Source organism: Corvus cornix, chromosome 2 (genome assembly GCF_000738735.6).
Source record: "Corvus cornix cornix isolate S_Up_H32 chromosome 2, ASM73873v5, whole genome shotgun sequence".
NCBI classification, from domain to species: domain Eukaryota; kingdom Metazoa; phylum Chordata; class Aves; order Passeriformes; family Corvidae; genus Corvus; species Corvus cornix.
In genome coordinates, this window is record NC_046333.1 from 42705833 (window position 1) to 42719176 (window position 13344).

The following is a 13344-nucleotide window of genomic DNA, read 5'->3' on the forward strand; positions in this document are numbered from 1 at the left end:
CTTGAATGCTGTTGCACATGTGCCTCAAAAACACCGAAGGCCAAAACTCTATGCTGCTAACACAGATTGTGGGTCAACAACATTTTTCTTTGCTTGCTAATGCTTTATTGTCTCTTAGTATACATTGAAATAATAATGGTAATTTATGCAGATATTTTGTATGCATAGCAAATAATGAGAAACACCTGCAGAAATTTCCCTCCTTCTCTGAGTTCAGCAACTAATTATATTTTTAAATAATGGCTACCATTGAACACAATTATCCAAATCACTTTAAGTAATGGAATCTTTTAAAGGTGTTTTTGAAAATTTTCACACAGTTTTTAAACAGTCTTTTTATATATCAGATAGGAGACAAAGAACATGGTAAGCAGCTTAGTAACCCAAAAATGTTTTGGCAGCTATAATTCACACTGTGATTTTTCTTCTGCAGCTAATACTTTGCTGATTTAAAGAAAGGCTAGGATTTCCCCAATACCTTCCCATCCTGATTAATATTCATGAGTGCTGTAGAGAAAACACTACTGGGAAAGGTAAAACTCTGAGCCACCCCAGTTAAAGTGACTGACTCAGCAAATCTTGCCTTTTCAAAGTTGGGATTTGAAAGCATAAGCGGGGATGGAAAATGGCAATCTTATGAATAAGGAATGAGAGTCTAATTTAAGGAAAAGAGTAGACCCAAGGTCTCTGAAGACTGAAGTAAAATCCACTCATTTGAGAGATACTCATATCTTCGTACCTTGCACGTTGAGCATTCCTTCCAAACCTCTAACTAAATAGGACAGAGGTGCTGTTTTTCTGCTATACTCTCCTTTGCAAGCAAGTAAGTGAAAAAGTGTCAAGGAAGATCGCATGACAACTACAGCAATCAGTTCAGTGCATGGATTTGATACTTTATATTCGTTTGTAAAGGAGAGAAATGGATCAGTTCTATTTCAGCAACTCTTTCTCCTGTTTCTAATTCCAAGCTTTCCTGAATGATATAACAAAGTACAAAACTGTTTTACATATATATGAAAATAAAACATGTACATACCCCAAAGCAATAAATAAAAGCAAAAGATTACCTGAAATTTCTATAGCATTTTCGGCCTTATATTCAGATGTTTAACTATAAGTTTCCTGCATTTCCCTGCACCTGGATAAGCATCTAACTGTAGTTGTTGTATTATTCATACCAGACTCACCAGCAGGCATCTCAGCAGTGAGTTAATACCAATTTTTGCAACCCCAAAGATGACAGATGAATATTAACTCAAAGTCGGGATGCTCAGCTAAAAATAAACATGCAGATGAAGGTCAAGGTGGTCCAAACAGGATAGGGAGAGCCCTCTGTAGTCAAAGATGCAGAGTCACTGTTTCTATGGGGTAAAGGAGATTACTGTGGAAAGGTCCACCCTACAGCCACCATATCACAGGTCCTAATCTAATCCACTGTAGACACACAAGAGCAGCTCAGTTTATTAGGGTACTGCTGCTCCTGTTGGGGATCTGTGACCTGGGTTTACTTTGCTTCAAGGCTTGGTAACCAGTCCCTGACTGTACAGCCCACATTGGCTGCTACATTCTTGTGACTCCAGAGTTGATGGATATATGTTTAGTGCTGTAAATTCAGCTTACCCTTCAACAGTGTTACAATTGCACATGAGAAATCTCACCTGACAAAACACCCAAATTCCTAGCATCTAATGCACAAAAGTTGAGGAAAACACAGCAAGACCCTAAATTTGAAACATATCAGACAAGTGCTGAATTTTAGAACTCATTGGGGTCACTCCAGCTTGGTCACTTGGACAAGATCATGCCTACACAAGGGATAGCTGCATCAGATTTGCAATTCATCTTTTTCATCTTCTGTTGCTAGTGGAAACAGACATCTTCTGTTGCTCCTGGAAGTGGACAGGGATGACAAAAATTACCGTTACAGCTTCAAAGAAGCCTATTTATGTCTAGTATTACAGGTGCATAGTACAGTGAAATGGGGCAATTAGAGTTAAAAAGGAGAGAAATTAGGATTCAGTTATATGTATGATACTTCTGTGTGAAATGAGCTGTTGTTCTAACTCATTTCCCTGAAGCCAGGCATCCACATCATATAAATGTGGGAACTGATACTTAGAGCTCACCTTTTGAAAAGAAGCCAAGAATTAACTTCTAATTTTGAGTTAATCAGAACAAGGATAAAACAGTTCAGAAAAGCATTGACACACCTTCTTACATGTTTTATAGACAAACAGTAGAAATTATTCTTCAACCCTTTGTATCAGTATTTTGTGCCTGCACACAGCCCTATGGTGGGACTTTCAGAATCATGTCTTTTGAACTATTATCTTCTTATTTTGTACCTGCAATATATTTTTACAAACATTACATAGATTCAGTAATGACAAAATGTCAAAAGCCTTTGAATGACTGATTTTAAAATTGTCCATTACTTCAATTTTGAAATTCTCATTAAAATAATCACACCTTTTATTTTTTTCCCTGCAAATTTCTTACACTTTGGAAAATTAACAAAAATATTTTAACATATGCCACAATAGAATCCCCCCTCACAAACAGTTCATTTTGACAGCTGCGTTGGATGCTTAAAAAATCTTTACAAAACATTTTAAGATGCTAGAATAAATCAGTAGATAAATAATTTCTGTTTCAAACCTAATTCTAAAAATTTCATTACGTCTTTTACAATTCTGAAATTAAGACTGATTTTTGTTGACATCTGCAAGAATGTCTTGTACCAAGATAAATTTGGAATGTAAGGAGTAGCATATCCTGGTTGTCTTGTTGTAGGTCAAATACTGAAAATTGTATCCAGGAAAAATATCACTTGTCATCTGTCTTCAGACTTTTGTATACGCATTTGCTAAACTGGTTGATCAAACTATGCTTTCAGAAAGAGAGATAAAACAGGGATTTTGAAACACATCTCTGCAAGAGTGCAGTTCCAAGCTGGTCTTGATTTCCAAAATGAAGAAGGAGAATGTTAACATTTAAAGCCCAAATAGGTCTGCAGAGCATTAAAAGGCATTTCGTTAGGACATGTAAATACAGAAAATAAACTGATAAATTCTCTTCTGCTTTTTGTGTGATGTCCTCTGTGGTACTTAACTGGAAAGGGAAAAAGCAACCGAATGATACAGAAGCAGGCAGCACAAGAATTAAATAACACCAATTTAAGGAAAAGTAGATAACTTTTCCCTGAAATATCACAGTGGGTATTCAAGAGAGAAGGAAGGTGTTGTGGGAATAGAATTCTCACATCCATGCAGATTACAGGGATTACTTTCCATTTCCAAATTTCAAAAGGAGGGCCAGGCTTTACTATCTTGCACAATAAAACCCAATCTCAAGATATCAAATACTGATGTTAAGTATAACTACAAAACACATGATCCATTACAATCTCATTTGATGAAGTTATTTACACTAACTTGTACTTTACTGAGATGAAATGGTAAGTTTTTCTGTTATGGTGAGGACTGAATAAACAATACATGTTATTATTATTATTATAAACATCCTGATAAGTATCTATTCTCCCAGTTAAAATACCTCACAGAAAAGAAGAAAAGAAAAAGTGCACCCCCTTGCAAAGTGCTGTAAAAAAGACCTTGCATTCCCACCTGCATTTGTCACAGACTTGGGTAATGGTCAGTGTTGTAGGGACCATTTCTTCTCCCTTCTGTAAGCAAATTTCTCGTGTTTGGAGCATGGAAGAAGCAAATTATAATTTTTTAAAAAATGCTGCCTCTCTCCAGCCACATTTTGCAAACTGTGGTAGCTTCTAACGTCCATGAGAGGGAGCTATTGTTTAACAGTTGAAGATTCATATCCCCACTTCAGTTCCTTCAGTGCAATTTCCCTCTGCTTATCTGAACCCTGCCAAATGGGATGTTCAGAACGTAAAAGGACAATCCCGATCCTCATTAGAATGCTATTTTTAAAAGCTAAACTGTTTTAACTTTTAACAAGAAGGGTACTAAAGATGGTGCTACTAATGGGATTTGGTGTGCTATGCAGATGGAACCAAGTGACAGGCGCCTGATACCAGAAACCAGAGACATGATAGCAGTAGACATCATAACAAGAGAACATTTGCTACATTCAGTGCTTTCTAGGGAAAAAGAAAACTTTTACTAGAGATATATTAATTTTAAAAAGTGTCACTGTAAAACAAAAAGAATAGCTCAGTATTCATCAGATTCATGTTTGACAAGTAAATGATCCGTAACTGGTACAATGTAAACATATGCTCTGAAGTATTCACTTTTACAATCTCCCAAGCCATTTCAACTGGCAAAATCCAGACTACTGCACCAAAAGATACATAGAGTGGACTCTTGGAGATTACACACTCTCCTCCTATTCTGCTTAGCCCCTACAGTTGCAGAACTACAAAACAAGTTAGAAAATATATGCTTCTTTAGGGCTTGGTGTTTGTGTGTTGGATTTTTTAAAAAATTTTTGGAGCAAAGGAGAAGACAAATATGTTCATTCATCTTGACAGTCTCCTGATTTATTAGAGCATTGACATACATTCCCATTGTACAATTTGGCAAATGATCAATAGAATTATTCTTTGTGCAGGCAGTCTCAGATTGACTGCGGCGGCAGGTACAAAAGGTATCATACCAGATTAGGCTTTGGGATGAATTGACAGCATAAAGGGCCTTCAGTTTTATAGATTAGCTTGAAAAACAGTAAGTGGGTTGATAATGTGGCTGAAATTTATGGAAGCGAAGCCTTTTTGTGAAATTCGTACTGTTAATTTATTTTGTTGTTAAATAAATTATACAGAGACACGTAAAATATCTATTTGTTTTCTAATACAGATATGAGAACTGCTAAGCCATAAAGAGGAAACACTGCTATAGACTCTGCCGCCTTCTACCTTCCTAACTTTGTATAAGTGAGTAGTCCATCTGAATTTAATGGGGGTAACTTGTATTATTTTACCTCCAAACTTAAGAAAATCTTTGCAGGTTTAAGTTAAATTTTTAGTGCATTTTGATTATGCAGCTATTTTTCTGGTGTATAAAATGACTCTGAATAAATAGAATACCTCCAGAATTATTTAAATATATGTTGATTTAAAGGGTTACACATTTCCTGCCCTTAATTTTGCCCTTTGTTTGAAACCAATAGTCGTCAAAATTGTAGTGGCTTAACCGCTGTCTTTAAACAAGAAAACATTCCACATTTGATTAACAGAGAAACCTCCTCATCAAGATTTTTTTTAATATTCTATTTTTTATTCTCTCATTAAAAAAATGCAATGAAATAAGATGTCTTATAAGTAAAAAGCTATCACAACTAAGCCCATTCTCAAATTAATTAAATAGCAATGTCCTCCAAACATTTTGTTCAAAAATGTAAAATCCCTCAACTTAAAATGCTCTGAATTAACATTTATTTTTTGTATTAAAAAGAATCAGCTTCTCTCTGTGCTTCAAAACTGACATATTGTGCAATAAACAGCAATCAGCCTAAAGATGCTATATTAAACAAACCAAGTTTTGTTTTGCTAAACTAAGCAAAATTAGTTGAATGCCCTAAGTAATAGTTGCTGGTATTTTTTTGTAAATTATTTCTCCACTTGTTTTTGTGTCTATGCATAAATTAAAAATCTGCTGAAATTTATTATTCATCTGAGATGTAATTAATATGCAAAAATATGCAAATTAAGATGCAATTAGGCTTCAATTCTCTAGTGGAATTTTCCATTATAATTTAATACAAAGTAATAGAGTAATTGGTGTCACGTGTAATTACGGTTACTCACGTGTACTTGCAGACGTGAAAATGGTGTGGTATATGTTAGTTATCCTATGCAAATGTACCGTACAGGCTCTTAACACTTGGGAACTAGGTAAACAAAGATTGTCTTAAAAAAGAAATGAGCAATAGTGACCCTTCTTACTTGTCATGTACTGTCATTTTCAAGAACATGAATAATTGTAATTAATTTTTGCTGTGTTTATTCCTTAGAATTTATAAAGAGATGACATGATGCAATAGTAGGCTTTCTGGTTTTAATGTCTTCTGTGGGAAATCATGTTTGGCAAAACAAAAAATTGTCATCAAAACGACAAGGACCTGGAGGATCAGTAATACACATAACACCAATTTGTCAAGTTTTTAAGACAAAATATATTTTTGATCTTAATGTGATATACAATCAGTTTCAATTGTTTTATAATTCATTACTTCTTGCTATACAGCTTTGCACTACAACCTTAAATGCAAAATCAGATTCATACACTTTGGCTGGAGGGAGAACCCACAAACAGTCATGGACATGAGCACATGCACTGGGTGAGCAAATCACACTGAATTCAAGTTTTCTGGTGTTAACCTCTGCAGGATCAGCATGTGAGTTTATATGACTTTTGGTATAAGTGGCTGTGATACTGCAACATAATCCACAAGGTTTTTTAAGTCCCTTTCCTGTTGTGAAGTATAGTTCTTGCTTTGCACTTAAAGAATTTTGGATATAGCGATAAATTGTTCAAATCACCCAAGTAATCAAAATTTCTTGATTTGACTGATAACCACATATCCAGTTAGATCAGAGGGACAGATTGCCATGCACTTGAATTTACAAAAATAATAAAGAAAAAAAGATGGGGAAAAAAACCACAAGCAAAATCAGAAAAATGCTTTCTAAATTTTATTGTAACAAAAGATGAAAACTGAACAAATATAACATAATTTTGTTCTTAGCTCTGACTCCAAATTCATCATTCCTGCACAGCAGCATACACCTCTCATTTTCAACACCCTAACAGCAACACACATAAACCAGTAGTATGTGTGAAAAAGAATGATTCCATTCCAAGCCGGTTATTTTTGGGGGTGTTTTGGTTCGTTTTTTTAGAGTTCTAAGGTATATTGTACAACCATGCTTTTGCTTTAGAGCTATCACATTCTCAAAACCTTTTCTTTTTCCCCATGCAGGCTGGAACTTGTAACAAGTTTGATGTGGATGGATCAATGGCTAGGTAGGTGGGGTGAAGAGAGGGAAATTGGAATGATTTAATGTAATGAGTATAGAGCTTCAGTGTGCCAAACTAGTCTCCTTCTCTTTCTTTTCATTTGCTTCTACTGCCGCTGGCTAATTATTTAAAGGAAAAGCCATCTATGTGAGAAAATAAAATCTACCATTAGTCTCTCGTGCTGCGCCCTTCCCTAGCCCCACCCATTCATCCATATGTAGCTTTTCCATTCACTCCCATAATACCACCAATTACTATGCAGCCAGGACCATTCATATTCATATTCACATCTCACTGTGGACATTTAAGCTACACTCTGAGCAACACTCATACCTTAAACTACACCTATTATACAGCTGTTGTACAATTACTGTAAATGAAGTATACAATATGGGGCTCAGCTTGTATAATAATTTGTAATCAGTGATAGGGGAAGAGGGTTTTGTGTACTTCTGCCCTGCGTACCTTTTGGTCTCCTTCATTCCATCATTCTTCTCTCCCTTTCTCCCCTTGGGCTTGGTTCAATAAAGGCTTATTCTGAGAGATACAATAAAGAGATTCTCATCTAGGGTAAAATAACTTAGCTCTCCTACACCAGTTTATGCCAGCTGAGACAGTCAGCCTGTCTGTCTCAGCACATAGCACTGATCTCTTTTGTATCATTTTTTGCTGAAATGGACTTAAGTTTGATTTATACCAGAGACCAGAACAAAATACGTAGCCTATGTGTGATAAGATGATCAGAAGAAAGGTTAAAGAGAATCACTACAGGAACTACTAACTAAATTAATGGCCTTTGGACGGGTTATTTTTAAGTGTTTGTAGTATATTAGCTGTTCCAACAGGCAAGAGATTACAGAAATGATGGATCCAGTGGAAAATCTCAGGCTGATAAAAAAGGAAAGGATATTCAGTAGAATATGACATCTGTAGGCCAGCTATCTCACTGGTGGGCTAAAATTTCCACAATCTTTCAATCTTTGTGATTTTGTCACTTGAAGTTAGGATGGATTTATCACTAATAGTATCAAAGCCATGTTGCAATATCTTGAAACAGTTTCCCACTGCTATCCAGTGTATGGTCAACATGAACTGTATTCTGCAGACAACATAAAACAAAAATTATTATGGATGGTTTAACATATTTTTTTCAGATTGTTTCCTGTTTATAAACATGTTTATAAATATACCATCATACAAAAAAAATTTGACAGTCATGGAGTCTTCATTTGTCTAGAAATGTTCTTCAATAACATGGAAGTCCATTTCAGTATCAATAGATATTTTAAAATAATAAAAACAATTAAAGACTTTCTAATTTTTTTCTCTTACATAGAATATAGCCCTCAGACTATTCAATATTTTTACAAATACAATGTACTTATGTGTGTTCCTTCTTCATTACATTGTCATGTCTTCCTTCTATGTTATTCTGATCTACAAATTCCATACATCTAGGTGATTTGTTCTTGTGACTGTCTTCACAAGACTGTATGGGGACTAGTCACGTATATTTTCCTCAGTAATTGTTTGCAAGACTATAGCCTTACAATAGGTAGTCAGTCTTAGCAGTGTTTTAGAAGTCCTGCCATCTAACATGCTGTGTTCCCAAATAGAATTGCAATGCTAACAAAAGTTAATAACATTTTAATAGACATTACTGTTCCAATTACAGCCGGCTTTCTTCCTTTCTCCCTTAAAGCAGAAGGTCACAGTCAATATTACTGATGCCACCCCATTGGGTAACCTTTAACTGAGTTCTTGTTGTGGGTTTTCAGCTGAATAATTGCTGGGGTTTATGGTTCTTTCATAAGTGGATTTCCTGATAGAGAGGTGCTGTACATCTTTCCTCCTTGTGTGCCATGTTACAAGGAAGAGGCTGCATCACTGCTCTTCCATCAACATTTTGTTTATGCACAGCTTTGTCTCCCCTCCTTTCTCTCTCAAGACCACCGCTGTCCTCTGCCATAGGTGTAAACAGCTGTTTTCCATCAGAGACTAATCAAAAGGTCAGTCTTTCCATTTTGTCCTGTCACTCAAGATATTTGTTGTAATTCCTTGGGAAGGTAGTTTCTACCACAAAATTAAGGACCAAACAGATTATTTGTTTGTTGATGCTGTGCTACTTCACCAATTCGCTTTCACGTGGCAACTGTTGTTCCTGCATTCGTACAGAAATACCAAGACTTTACACATTTCTCACAAACACATTTCTGCAGTGAGGTGGGTTAGTTCAAACAGTTGTCAGCAAGACAGAAAACATCGTCGCTTACGGGAAACAAGTACACATACCTTTCAAGTGGTTAATGGTTCAGAGTTGTTGCATTTGCTAGGTATTTCAAAAGATGCAGCATGAAAAGAGAAAAAAAAAAACCTCATTCTTAGATGGCCTTGAAGAAGGCAGATGTTCCAAACACAGTATGTACTCACCACATCTGCTACAGTTCAGCCGTCTCAGAACATGAGAATTAGAACCTCACATGCAGGTATTCACCTGACTGCTTCCTTTATGCCTGTAGTTTGGTCTTCTAGCCCAGGTTTGACATACAGCTTTGCAGAAGCCTTGCTCATTCTGTAGTTTAAGAAAGGGCTTCAGAAAAATAAAGTCACTATTGGTTAAGATAACTCCTTCTGCAAGTAACAACTGAAACATTAATATATAAGTTGTATCAGGAGCTTTTGATAACCTTCCAAAGACCTACAGTAAATCAGTAAGATAAATGTTCTCAAATGGAGAGGTGTTTTGGACCCTGAGTTCTCATCAAGGGACTTATCCACTCCAAATTTATCTTTCTTCTCTCTGTGTAGGTGCAGAGAAGGAATTGGCTTTAGCCATTTGATCATGGAAAGAAATGTGGACTGCATCACAGCATTTGAAAAAGTTATAGTCTGATGAACAGTGGTCTTGATAAGAGCACCATTTTAAACAGCCTAGCTCTTCCCTACCATACTTCTGGTTCCTGGCTTAATGTTCGCACACCCTTTATACTCTTCAGCTGTGCACCCAGGAGCAAGGGAATGTGATGAACTGACAAGGATTAAAAATAACCTGTTAAAACCAATTTGTTTTAACCTGTGTTAGTCATACTGCTGCTAAAAAGAATTTCTCAATTTACATTCCCGTTTCCCCAGGCTTTTTCCCTTGCTACTGTGTCCTCTAAAGTAACATAGATAGTAGACTTAATTCATAGTCATTTCCATGGAATCCAGATGATGATCCAGATCACAATTGCCTCTTTCATCCTTCCTCGACAGCACTACATCTTGCTGCTGTTCTCTTTATCTCTGACAAATATCAGGTGTCAAAATGGGTTACTTGTAATATTCCATTTATACTTCAATGATCTCCTACTCTTACCTGTCTAGGAAGCACTGCCTGTCTTCTTAGTCATTCATTGCTGTAAAATCCCTCCCTTCATCTTTCCCAGCTTCAGCAATACTTTACAGTGGAGTTGTAATCTCTGCTTCCAATGACTATGGAGTAATAGCCTCACTGACTTACTTTATATTACCTTATTTTTTATCACGGATTTTCCTGGTTTGGCCTCCCATGAAATGTCCACAGTTCAGAACTAGAATTAGGGGAGACTCTATTCTGTAAGAAGTTAAAATTGCCTGGAAAATCCTGTGCATTTTTAGTATGGGAAATGCTGAGAGAGAGTGACAAAGGAGGAAGAGACCGACAAAGGAGGAAGAGACTGCAATTACCCACAGAACAGCCAATGACCCACGTTTGCAGTGCTGAAATAGGACGAGAGGCTGAACTTCAAGTGCAACTTCAATCAATATTTAGTTACTGATATAGAGTGGGACAAGGTTCAACGAGAATCACAACAAAAATCTACTGGTTGGGTGCAGCTGCCCTGTAGATAGCAGCCCAAGCCATATCTGGTGTCAGACCACAGAAGATTTAATATTGATTGACTAGGTGACTCTCTGCTCTGGTTTGTTATTCTCTGTGGCAGAGCAGCACTGTAGAGCAACACCCCTTCTTAGAAGAGAAGTCCATGCTTACCAAAACTGAAGCTTGCATTTCAACTGCAGAAGGGAGATTTAGAAAGCAAAAAGCAAACAAACATAGAAGAAAAACCAAAAAGCTCCCTAAATCTCTCTCAATTCTTTGAGAAATCTGCAGTCTGCTTTACCTAAGACCTTTCTTCCCTTCTCCACTCATAACTAAATAGTATGTAACTTCTATCTGAAGCCATTTTACTTATTTATTCTGCTGCAAATCTGTATTTTACCACATGCTCAAGACTATTTCCTCCTCCCCAACTGCTGATCACCACTACTATTCTAACAAAGATGCCATGTAACAATTAATTGCTTTGCTTTGTATTATAGCTCATCAACTTGTTGGGAGCTAGGAAAAATGAAATAATGGGGGTCACTTCTGGAAAATGAGTTTATTTTCATGCCAGCTGCAGAAAATGAGCAAGGCTGGCTTCATGCCAGTTAAAGGGATGCTGTAAGAGGTTTCTTTCTGTTTGCCTGAAGAACAAATGCCGATCTAAAGAGTTACACATGCTAATACACACATGCATGTTACATACATGCAATCTAAAAAAATAATTTTGCACAAAATAGGCTAAATTTCACATCTTACTATATTTTGCCCTCACCTTCCCTCCTGTATATTTTTAACTTTCAACAAAAACTCATTTTCTTGTGCATTTATCCTTTTGAAAATGGTTTACTAATTTAACATAAATACCAGCCAACAGGGATTTTGCAGCTACATGACCTGGAAACTGAATATTATTGAACTACTTTAGAGTTTGCTTAGAGTTTTTAGCCTTCTAAAAGCAAGTCTGATTACCTGCTTCATCTATTTGTGAAACATTAAATTATTAAAAGTTTTATACAAATGGAAGGCACCACATAGATATTTTCAAGCACTCAGCACCTATGTACTGATATTTTGACTAATGTGTCTTAAATCCCCAAGAAAGCTGAGGTCTATAGACTTAGCAGATTACTTAATGGCAACATTTGTTAAGGTACTGCCATAAGTGAGTTTGGAAGGAGCTGATGACTAGACTCATCATTGAGCAGAGAGAGGATACAGCTTCTTTCTAACAACAACACATTGTTGAAAATAATTTCTTCACTGACACACAAATTTCTGTGTAGCACTTAACTTGGACACCACACAGGACAGTGCCCTTAACTTCCGTGTTTCTGTCATGTATGAAAAGTCTATTTCTTGTTCTAAGTTCCAGAAATTTGAACGGGGAAAAGAAAGTATGAAAAGAGAAGGAAAATCTTTCTAATACTGAAATGTGTGAGCCTTGATAGCAAAGAAAAAAAGGAGAGTGTAACTGATAAATAAATGAAACAAGGTGTAAAGAAGTATTAATGTTTTCATTATTTCATACCATTTCTACTCTGTTGCAACTGATTTCCATAGTAATATAGTTAGCTCAAAATCTGTCTTTGCATATAAGGTCTCCATAGAAAAAGCAAATGTGAAAATGGCAATATTTTCAACACTTCTTTAATAAAACTAACGTTTTCAAATCTGCTTTTATTAAAACACAATAAATACCATCAATTTTTGACATGAAATCTCATTACACACTGTAAATATTTATCACTTTGCAGAAAGAAGATTATACACTAGTTCTATTCATTCAATTCAAATCTGAGTAAGAATGAATTAATGTTTTATTTTTCTTCTCTATTTAAAAAGGCCCAGTTGCTGTAAGAAAATGAAAGAAATACTCTTTGTTTCTGCTAGCAGATAAACACAGAGAAATATCTCAGAGGTAAGTGCTCTGACACACTGTTCCTTGACCCTGCAATTACTCCCTGCCAATGCCATTTGTAATTCTCACAAAGTCCCATTGATTTCAAAGGGAGTCAGTCCATGAAGATGTCTTTGTAAAAAGAAGATACTAACCTTTCTGTTTCTGGAATTTAACTTCAAACATGGAGGTTACAAGGAAAAGAAAAAAAAAGAAAATCTGATTATTTTATGCTCATTTTACCTTCGTGACAGAATCACTCCTATATTAACCAGTACAGCTCAGAACACAGATGGTCTCTGTTCACAAAGCTCAAAATCGAAATAGCAGTGGTGTAACAGCAGGACAAGGTGAATAGATGAAATAAACTGTGGAAGCCTATGTTATGCCTGTCCATACTAACCAACACAAGGATTCTTTATTTTTCTTTTCATTAAATCTAATCCCAAGTATTTTAAATCAGTGTTTTAGCTTCAAATGTCTAGCTTCCATAAGTGGCATGTTTTCTGAGAAAACCATTCTTGTAGATCTGTTGCTCTTTGAGTTTATGGTTTTACCTAGATAACAATATAGACCATATCCTGTTGCACTATCTTTGA